The sequence below is a fragment of the Triplophysa rosa genome, linkage group LG17, assembly GCF_024868665.1.
Source record: "Triplophysa rosa linkage group LG17, Trosa_1v2, whole genome shotgun sequence".
Lineage (NCBI taxonomy): Eukaryota > Metazoa > Chordata > Actinopteri > Cypriniformes > Nemacheilidae > Triplophysa > Triplophysa rosa.
Window position 1 is genome coordinate 17,486,377 of NC_079906.1, and position 10,908 is coordinate 17,497,284.

The 10,908-nt window shown below is 39.4% G+C and overlaps 1 protein-coding gene across 2 annotated transcripts in view; it reads right to left on the bottom strand.

The window, feature by feature from the left end:
* Nucleotides 1-10,908, bottom strand: part of agbl4 (AGBL carboxypeptidase 4) — a 287,406-nt gene that overhangs the window by 46,520 nt on the left and 229,978 nt on the right. The window lies entirely within an intron of this gene.

Genomic DNA, 10,908 nt, shown 5'->3' on the forward strand with positions numbered 1-10,908 from the left:
GGCTCAGAGTCGCTCGCTCAGCCCTCTTGGTGATTTACTTTTTGCTGCTGGATAACTGCCCCATGTACACCGCACGAGCCTGAAACCTGAATAATTGCACAACAGCAACGGCATGCGTGTCAACTACAAATGCCTCGTCCGTTTGCAGAGGTGTGCGGGCGACCAGAGGTTTAATACTGGCTCATTTCAGTTAACAAACATTACAAAATGTATATTTATTTCTCATAAGAAGTAATCATTGAAATGTCACTTAACCAATGTAACAGTTGCTTTTCTGAAATAAACTTGAATAAACATCGATGTCATATGCGGCCGACAAGTGTGATCTGCGGCCGACGAGTTAAGACGCAGCTACTTTGTCCAAGATTCTAAAAGTAAATTCTAAAATGCTGTAACGAATAAAGTTTGACGTTTTAAGACCGCATTTTCCCTTGTTTTGGTCTATTTTTCTTTAGAACGTGTTTCTTTTATTAACGCCAGTAATAATAAAGGTGTTCATATAGTGCATTTCATCTTTTGTGCGTTTGTTTTGAATGATGCACTATGGCAGCTATATGTTTCACGGAAATAAAGTAACGGAAATCAAATATACTTTATCAGGTATTATACAGTTATCTTAGGTACTCTTCTTTAAATAAAAAGTGACTAAAATACAGGCTGTAATGTCACAGAATGTCGGACTGAAACATAACTGCTCTTTATCAGCCTACTACTTAAACTGAGACATTTAATCAAGAAGTTTATTATGAACTGAAAACAATTAAACTTACTAGACACATTTTATGTCGGAACGGGATCTGAGCGGGATTTGGTTTACCGGTGAGCGTGAGCGGAGCATTTGCTTGGTCCTTCAGCAACTGAGCGAAGCGCACGATCATAGAGCGCAATACTGAGCGGAGTAACACACCACTCCGCTTCTCTCACATGCTCTGGTCGGGACAACGGAAGTTCAAAATTTTCGCGTGTCACGTGATTCATGGAGCCTTCAAATAGTACCAGGAAGTTATGTTTTCTCTTTAAATGCTTTATTTAAAAGTTAAATAAAGTTAAAAGTTTTTAACAAAACTTTTAATTAAAAGTTCGTCACATTCGGTCTGTTTAGCCATTGCTGTGAAAAAACTGTTCCATTGGAGTCAACGGAGTTGATGCAACTCCGATGCAACTCCGATGCAACTCCGAAGCAACTCCGAACTATCCCTATAACCAATAATATCACAGCCCAAAATGTTACCAGCCAATCAAATCCCAATGCATAATTATATCTTTTTCTCTTACATAAAAAATACATTTGGAAGTTGGGAATGCTATTTCACATATTCAATTACTTAAAATGTCTTCTTACAAAACGTTTTCCTTTTTGCCATACTCACTGTTTTCCAAACACATCGAGCAAATCGATTATACAACAGCAACATTTTGTTCATATGAGATATTTAGTTCTTAATTTAAAGGGCAAGAAGAATTTACTCAAAGGCAGAGGAAAATGTTTGGCTAGACGTATTAAGAATTGATCAAGAGTTGTCGTAAAGGGCACGGACACAGTTTGTGCTTAGCATGTTCAACTGTGCACTTTTAATTTAGCGGAGTTTGGTTTTGAAGAGACAGATGCCATATGCCCTTTAAGTCGAATGTGTTTGCCATTTCCTTTACAATGATACAAGCAAATTTAATAACGGCCTCCAGGGCTCACTGCGGCCTCAGTTGTGTGGGATGCAGTTAGCTTGACTTTGATACAGATTAATGAAATGTCACTTAATTGAGGGGGATTTGCTTGTTGAAAGAGGGTCCACTTTCAGCCCTTGTGTCACATTTAGCCCGGGAGGTGATTGATAGAGTTGACTGTGACCACGTTGGACCGGGTCAAACGTTTCTCTTTCTCTTCAGCTCAGATATCTACTATTCCAACATGAAATAACAAACACTTTTTCCCAGAAGATGAGACATGCTTAGACTTCATTGGTATGTCTGGGACTTTCTTCAGAGGAAAACACAAGAGTGGAATGGGAAGCGCTCCACTGAGGTGATTTTTCTCAAAGGAGTCTGCCTCGTCTGAACAGATATACTTTAAACCTGAAGGCTTAAAACTATAGCGGAGGGTTTGAAAATGCTCTACAAAAGACAGGCCCTGAAGGAAAGAGCTTTACATCTCTCTGAACATGTTTACATGAACAGCAATTTTCCAAGTCAGTACGACATTCTGGGATTTAAACTCTTATTATGAATATAGCTCTTTTAAATTAGATCGCTTGTACATTTCACAGCCAATCTGAATATTCAGGCGTATAAAATTGCGGCCTATCCAAGCTGATTTGAACTGGTAGAAAACATCTGTTTATATATCGAAGCATATTTATCAGCTTCCACCCACAGCATTCTCAAATCTCTTACAGCTCTAAAACAAGGTAAACGTCTGAAATGCCATCTGCGGTGGTACAAATGTGCCACTGTAAAGGCCATGGCAGCGAGTTCAACCCCGAACCCTGGCTCTACTGCTTAAAAACCAGACAGTGTAAAAATAGAAGATGAATTCATATTCAGGGCAAAAGTGGAAAAACTAGGGCACGCAGTAATTATGATAAATGATAGGAGAGCAAATGAAAATCCACAAAAGTCAATGTATCAGATGAAAACTGGTAGGGAAGGCATTCCCTTTGATAACAGTGAATGTAAACTTTTAGGAGCGTAAATTAAGAACTAAACGCTTTTGTACTTAAAGGAAACTTTCCCCATTCACAAGCCATTTTTCTTTAGTAATGTGACATCTTTCTAAGTGAGATTTAACGAGGGAAAATGTATAGAGAGAATTAATTTCTTCCTTCACAAGTCATTCCATGTTAGAATGAAGTCAGACATGAATGTGAGTTACTAAAACAATGCCTAAATAGCTATTTGTGGTACAAGTTAACATTATCTTATTTGTTTACTTGGCTTACAACAATACTACAACGTTGACTTTTTTTTTTTTGGAAAAACATGCACTGATGATTAGATCACAAAAAGACCAGGAATATGCGCATGGCTAACCCTGCTGAAAAAAACATAGAACCCTGCCCAAAACACAAACAAATTTAATGGAATTAATAGTTGGGAATTGTATTGGTTTTAATGGAAATGGTGTCTACCCTGCTGAAGAAAACAATAGAACCCCAACAGAAACCATTACAGAAATTCTAATGGTTTACAATAAAATACCATTATGAACCATTAGCTTTTTCCATTAAAACCATTACAAAATGCCTTTTTGCAGTGTGTTTTGGGCATTATTCCAATAGGATTTATCATCCCACCAATAGAATTCATCACATACCAGTAGAACCATTACAGTTTCCATTAAAACCAATACAAATCCCTATAAAACCATTAAAACCATTACAACTTCCTTAATGGTTTCTATGGTTTTTTTCAGCAGGGTACTATCCCTGCTGAAAAAAACTACAGAAACCCAATAGAAACCATTACAGAAATTCTAACGGTTTACAATAAAATACCATTATGAACCATTAGCTTTTCCCATTAAAACCATTACAAAATGTCTTTTTGTAGTGTGTTTTGGGCATTATTCCAGTAGGATTTAACATCCCACCAATAGAATCCATCACATACCAGTAGAACCATTACAGTTTCCATTAAAACCAATACAAATCCCTTTAAACCCATTAAAACCATTATAATTTCTTTAATGGTTTCTGTTGTTTTTTTCAGCAGGGATGTGATAGATCCTATTGGTGGGATGTTGCAGCCCTGCTAAAAAAACATAGAAACCATTAAAGTTGTTCTGCAAAAAGGAATTTTGTAATGGTTTTAATGGAAAACATTAGAATTTCTGTTATGGTTTCTATTGTTTTTTTTCAGCAGGGAAATATAGTCATACACAAGACTGAATCTGCATGCCGCTCTTTTACTGTATTTTTACTGCACAAATTTAACTTAAACGAGCATCTAATAAGTAGATGGTACGTTAATGCCTTTGGTCTGCCCGCACGCTGGCATAATTGCACAGTTGGGATTTTGCTTTAAGAGTTGTTCATTTCCCACAGGGAAGATGCTATCAGCTCATCATTCTTGTTCACTAAGGGCTAGACTGCTCGCTCACTCATTACACATGAATATGCATAAAGGACAATAACATTCCATATGGAACAACACACAGTAGGCAGCCATTTTGTGTGAGTGTGTGTTTGCATATCAGAAGCAGTTTGTTATGACAAAACGCAGCGTGTTGGCATTTAACCTGTATGCAAGCTTAAGTTCTCTCATTGCGATGTTTGTGATCGGACCATGAATTACTGGCTGCGGAGCAGATTGGCTGATGTACCATAAAGTCATAGCAGGAGGGTAAATAAAGGTAAAATGAGATTTGGAAATGACTGGTAACGTGGGACATTTAAAGGTAATCTTCTGTCATTATGTATATGAAGAATAGGAATATTATTTCATTGCAAGAATCTGCATTAAATTCATCCAAAGTAGTATGAGATGGTGTTGATGTGGGATGTAGGCAGTAGGCAGATGGCAGCGAGACAGCTCATGAGGTCTTGGATCATTAAAAAAATATATATGACAATTGATCACATTCTCCGTGTTACCCGAGATGACGGGCACGGACGGAGGGCTTGGATTAGGTGATTATGGCGTTGCCATGGTGATCCGCAGGTCGGGTGGAATGGGGCAGAAAGTAGCCCACGCTTGAAGTCCTTTCATAATGCTGTGATCAGGGAGATGTTTGTAGTGGGGGCCAACCTGAAGAACAAACAGAACTTCTGAAAGATCAGCTATCTGTCCAGTAACATTCAGCCTCTGAGGAAACCCTCAGCCGATAATCACTGACTTTTTATGTAGATTTTGAAGGTAAAAAGAGAGGGAGCTCAGTTTGGGCCGAGTGACGTGAAGGATGAAGAGAGAAACACACTGGAAGGAGAGCAATCGGCCTTTCACTCATCTGTGTTTGTGCAAGTCTTATGCTGCGGTCATCCTAGACTTATTTCCATTGACTCTTATTGCATGCAAATGAGGTAGACTGGAATCGCTGTGTTCCAAAGGTTAAGATTGGTGACCTATGAATCCATATCACGTGACAATGTGTGACCAATAAAAGATTGATACACTACGGTGTGACCTTCTTAGTTGGAGGAAATGCTAATAATAATAATTTTGGCACAAACCAATATTGTACAATACACCTTTAAACCCACAAAAACCACGGTGCAAATAAGTCAGAATCAGGTATGTTTTCCAGACACTGAACTTCATGTGTATGTGGGTGTGCATGTTATTGTGCCTGTGCTTAACTGTGTGTGTGTTTCTCTATAAGCACAGTGCAGCTCCTCCAAAGCCATTAGATCTCAGCAATAGAGCCAGAAGTACTTTAGTGGTGTAGGTGTGACCCAAAGCCCCCAACCTCTTCCATCACAAAGCCCCTCGATGAGCAGAGGACAGCAGAAAGCTCAGCAGAACAGGACAGAGCTCAGCAGGGGTGCCAGTCTGGGGGCTAGGTGTGGGCAAGACACTGATTCAGACAAATGCCCCTCTTTCCCCAGGCTGCCCACCCATGTCCCAAATCCACCCCGATATCACATCCCGTCCTCACCGCCAAATCACATCATTCCCAAGCTAAAAATACCCAAGCAAACACTAACTTAAACAAAACTGGAACATGCCCCCCTTGACACTTTATAAGAGAACACTGCGTACGGTTTCATAAATGCACACTCCTTTTTCGTGATTACTGCTGCCACTTGCTCTGTTTTACGAAACAGACTAGTCTGAGAAAAAGCACCGGGTTGGGGATTACAGCCAGTCGGCATGGCTCTCGGCTGGAGTTTTGAGTCTGAAAACTTAATTGAGGTCATTCTCCATAATAAACAGCGACTCTTCTCAATAAATATCGCAATATGAGCTCAGCGACTGCCCCTCCTCCAGTTTCAGTTTCCAGGGACCGGAGGTGTAAGGAGAATATGGGAGACGCATGCTTTAGGTTGCATGGCAGGAACATCAGATAGGCTAATGTATTATTAAACCCCCAATGTCTGCGTGTTAATATAATCAGCGGCGCGGCAGACACGCTCTACTTACAGTCCCGCCGCCTGCCGTCTCATCTAATCCAAACCCCCTTCGCTCTCTGCGGCTCGCTCAAATTTGCCGAGGTACCTGCTCAGGAACGTTCAGAGGAGACCGAGTCTCAGAGGCAAAAGATGGATGGGGAGAGCAGGTATTTTATAGACAGGGGTGGAAGATAGACTTAAATTAAAGAAGTTTACAAAACAGTCAGTGAAAAAATCTTTAAAATTACTAAAGTTTCCATATTACATTTATCCAAGGCTGAACAAATAAAGGACGCCTGAAGACTCAAGCTGGGTGTAAAGCTTTGGCTGTAATGTACATTATAATATCTGACATACTTCAGAATAGAAAATGTGCATTATTGTGCTATTTAATTTGCCACACAAATAAAATCTATTGTCATTTTTTTGAAAGTGTATCAAGTCTACAGTACGGTATATGGCAATATAAGTGAAATAATTCTTGTAATAGTGACATGTTACAATAAGAAACATTACCCAAAACTGCAAATGACTCCAAAGTTTATGTTAAGCATCGCCAGACATGTTCTGTCCCACAGAGAGCAGGAGTTCTGAATCTGAGCTTAGCTTGATGAGATTGATGGTGTCCTGAGTCGGGATGAGAGCATGGGCTACGTTAAGAACCGGCGCAAAATACTAATGAAATATTCATTATTAGCTTCGTATGTCAGAGAGATGAGCCGAGGCGTGTTCCCACAGGAAGATCTGTCAGTGCAGTAAAGAGGAGAGAGCGAGAGGATGAAGATGCCCTGACCTTTACTGTCAGTCGAGAGAGAGGGACAGCAACAGAGAAGTAGAGAGAAGATGCCGCATAGCCGCCTGACTCCTTGTCTTACGACAGTCATCCTCTGGGACACATCATTCTGACCTGCTCTGATCCATGACTGTTCTGCTGAAAAGCTTTCCACCAATCAGCAGCCAGAAAGCTCTCTCTCTCTCTGCTAAAAACAACACAACTCTTTCCTGCGCAGGATAGCAAGTGGCACAAGAGACAAAATGCTCTGCTTAAAGAGCACAGTTTACATTTTTCAGCTTTGCCATGTTTGCTGTAAATATCAACACCATAAAAAAAGTTTAACAAGTACCATAAATGGAAATACCTAGGGCTGTCACGATATATGTTTTTCACTGCCGTTACTGTGGACAAAAAACCTGTGCAGATTTTTATCACGGTATCTGTTAGAATGGTGTGTTTTAAAGAAATAAATAAAGCGAAAAATCTGAACGATGTTACAGTATGATGACTACAATATCGATAATCGTGGTTTTTAATATTACAATCATTGCCAATACCGGTATACTTTGACAGCCCTATACCTGGAAAATAAACGTTACATTTTTTTATATTAAAAAAAATCTCTATAAAATAGACACAGAAACATAAGACTGTTCAACCTAATTATTGTTATTAAATAAAAACGTTCTGTTTTGGATTTAAAGATTTTTTGTAAAAAAAAAAACATTCAGAGCTCAACTCAAAAATGACTAGTGACTGGTTTCATCTAAATTTTTTCAACAGGCATTTTAAAATTGACAAAACTTTAACAAAGCCAATTGAAACATTGACACCGTGTCCACACCGGACGCGACACGACATTATATATTAAAAACGCCCTCATAATTTTATATTTCGTCCACACTGGATGCGGATAAACCCTTTATGTCGCGCCTGTCGTGTCCGGTGTAGACACGGTGTTAGAGTAAATAAGAGTTTTTTACTGTGAGCTTAAAAAAAGCCATTCGAGTTTGAACGACACAAGGTTGAGTAAATAATGACAAAATTATGATTTTTGAACGAACTATCCCTTTAAATCCTTCTACATAGCTTCACAAGTTGACATCACAGTGCAGGGAGCAGACCATGGGCTTGGTCTTCATCCCCAAAGAAACCTGTAGAACCACAGGAGAACTAAGGAGAATCAGAGCGCTTCAGATGGCAGGAGCATGTACTCTTCAATGACAGCTATCAACACGGGATTTCACTCTGTCCTGTGCTGAGGGAGGGAATCAGGTGTGTGTCGACGTGAGAGAGCTGCAGGAATGTTTTTATGTGTGGGTGTGACAACCTGACGTGACAGCTTACGGGTTTATTTCCCCCTCTAACTTGTTTCTTTCTATATCTACCTTTCTCTTCTGGGATTTTCCTCTCTCCATCATCATTCCATTTTTTCTTGTTTCTCCATCATCATTCCATGTTTCTTTTCTTCTAAAGGCGCTTTCAAATGATCTGTGTCATTGTTGCCCAATGCACTGAACCCTATGGAGCGAAGCGGCAAGCTACAGTGACCCAGGTGACCTTTGGCAATGCAGTCAAGGATTACCAAACAATCTGCATGCCATAACATTACATAGATGAAAAAATAAAAGGTGCAAAAAGGGGATTTGAGACCAATTCCACCAAGGAAAGTCTTCCTAAAAAACCTTTTAGCGAACAATATTTTTAGTTACATTTTTAGTCTAAAAACTGGGAAGGTTCCAGAGGTGTGTCAGTCATTATGGAACCATACCCAACACACTATAAACAGAATAATAATTGTAATTTTGGTTTTACATACTGTATATAATCATGCGGTTTCCAAATGAAAAATAGTAAAATATTCACTATTTTTATTTGCCTCACAGACTCTCTGTTTCCCTGGGAGGCCAATCAAAAGGCCACTTCTGTTGGCTCTCGATCCTTTAACTGACGCCTTTGTGGCTACGTCCAGATCCCTTTCTGCCAGCCAGGCTATCAACACCTCTCTCACCCTGCTCTTTAAGCACACCCGCTCGCACACACACTGCCCACCACTCAGTCTCAAGTGATTCAAAACAAAACCCTTAGACCACAGTTATTGAGCACAGACTTTAGAGAGACTTTAATCCCTCCGCAGGGGTGATGTCCAAAAGAGCCGCTATACACGTCCAACAATGTAAAAGCAAAGCCAACCTGGAGACCGAGCTTTAAAATGACAGCTCAGTTTCTGCATTTCTATTAGGAACAAGTGGGAAAAGGCTTAAAGGAGGAAAACGATCTTTAAATTTGGAAATGGGAGTTTCACATTCCTTATGATGTCATTCAGTTTATTGTATTAGTCTACAGATCACTTTAAAAGATGTAAACAACAATGATCCAGAAGAACTTCCCGTTTCAGTTTTTTAACACTACACAGTGTTTGAACAAAATACAACCAACAGAACATGTTAATAAAAACACATATCTTTATTTATATATGTGAGATAAAAAACGGAAGTGCTTCTGGGCAGTGTTTATACATATTATGAAGTGGTATAACACAAATTCTGAAACTAGCACAGACTTTTACCTTTAGCTGTAACTATCCCAAAATATAAAACGGAGCAGATATATTTATCAAAAACAGTGTGTTATAAAAGTGTATTAAATAAATCTTAGGAAAGAGATACTTCAGTACACTGTAAATGTTTTTCATGATGGGAAAGCCTCAGAAATGACTCCCGTAGGCACTAGCAGAATCTGGTTTCAACAAAGTTTCAAGCAGGTGATCTGGGGTAATTGTACACATCAGTCACATCCTTCATCTTGTGAAGAAGAGAGCCAGAGCTCTGGCAAATGAAGGTTCCTCAGCCTAATATGAAGCTTTTGTGTTTTTCTTCTCAGCCACGAAAAGCCATCACTTCAGTTCTCAGAGAGCCGCACGGCTCAGGAAATGAAAGTTCACCTCCTCGCACCCGGTCTGGGTTGACACTTTTTTTTTGTGACTTTTGTCCACTTGAACCTTCAGAAAAACATAGCCAAACACTCAGAATACTAATCGTCAGCGCTCTAAAAATGTAATACTCGCCACACACACACAAAAGAGTGTGTGTACAAGTGATGATTGTGGTACTGATGGTGGCATTGAGTTCAGAATAATTCATCATGTCTAATTAATTATTCAGAGTAATGGGGAGATGTCACCTCAGAACAAAACTTCGCAATGCAGTTAAGCAAAAAAAGAAAAGACAGCAGACTCCTGCAGTCTGTTCACCAAAACCGAGAATCTCTGTCTGCTCCACTACATGCGATGGCTCTTTAAATCACGCACGATTACCATTTAAATAAAACGGCATGCTAAATAGGCGGTGCAGCCCAGTTCTTATAGAACGTTTTACTATTATACGACCACTAAAATAGATTTTCTTTTTAATGAGAGGACAATCGAAATGCCAAGCAATGTGTCGTAAAAAGCAAAATGCATTTCAATCAAGGAGAGCAGTTGTATGCCTTGCTTATGAAAGGGTTTTGTTCATAATAGGCGCATGTAATTCTGTAATAAAGCCGCTCCTACACAATGTCAACCTAGCAGAGAATTAAAAAAATATAATAATTCATGCTACGGTCCGCTGGCAAAACACTGAGAGATGTTGCACAAATAACAATCTGATCATTTTCATTTAGAGAATTTGCTTTGTTTACCCTGCTACAAATCTTCATCTGCGAGAGGCAAGCTGTCAATCATAATTTTGGCAAAATCCAAGTCTATGAATATTTCATTGGCATCGATTCCTCGAAGCCAATAAAAGATTATACCAATTGTCTTTGGTTCTGTTCTTTAGCCTTGGCATCAAAGAGCTGTCTCTCAATAAATCGAGTGCAAAATAGGCCTACTGCAATGTTGAATCTGTGTGTCTAAATAATGTATTACCACCCCTCATGATTTCTTGAGATGAAATTTGTAAGTTTGTAAGATAGGCGGAGATAAACGCTTTGGTTGTCGTCACTTATACGGCTTTATCAGAGCAGTGCCTCAGATGTTGTGCCATTAAAATGTTGACCAAACGTTGCTCTAAAACACCTTGTCTAGCTTTCAAAACGTGAAAATGTTCC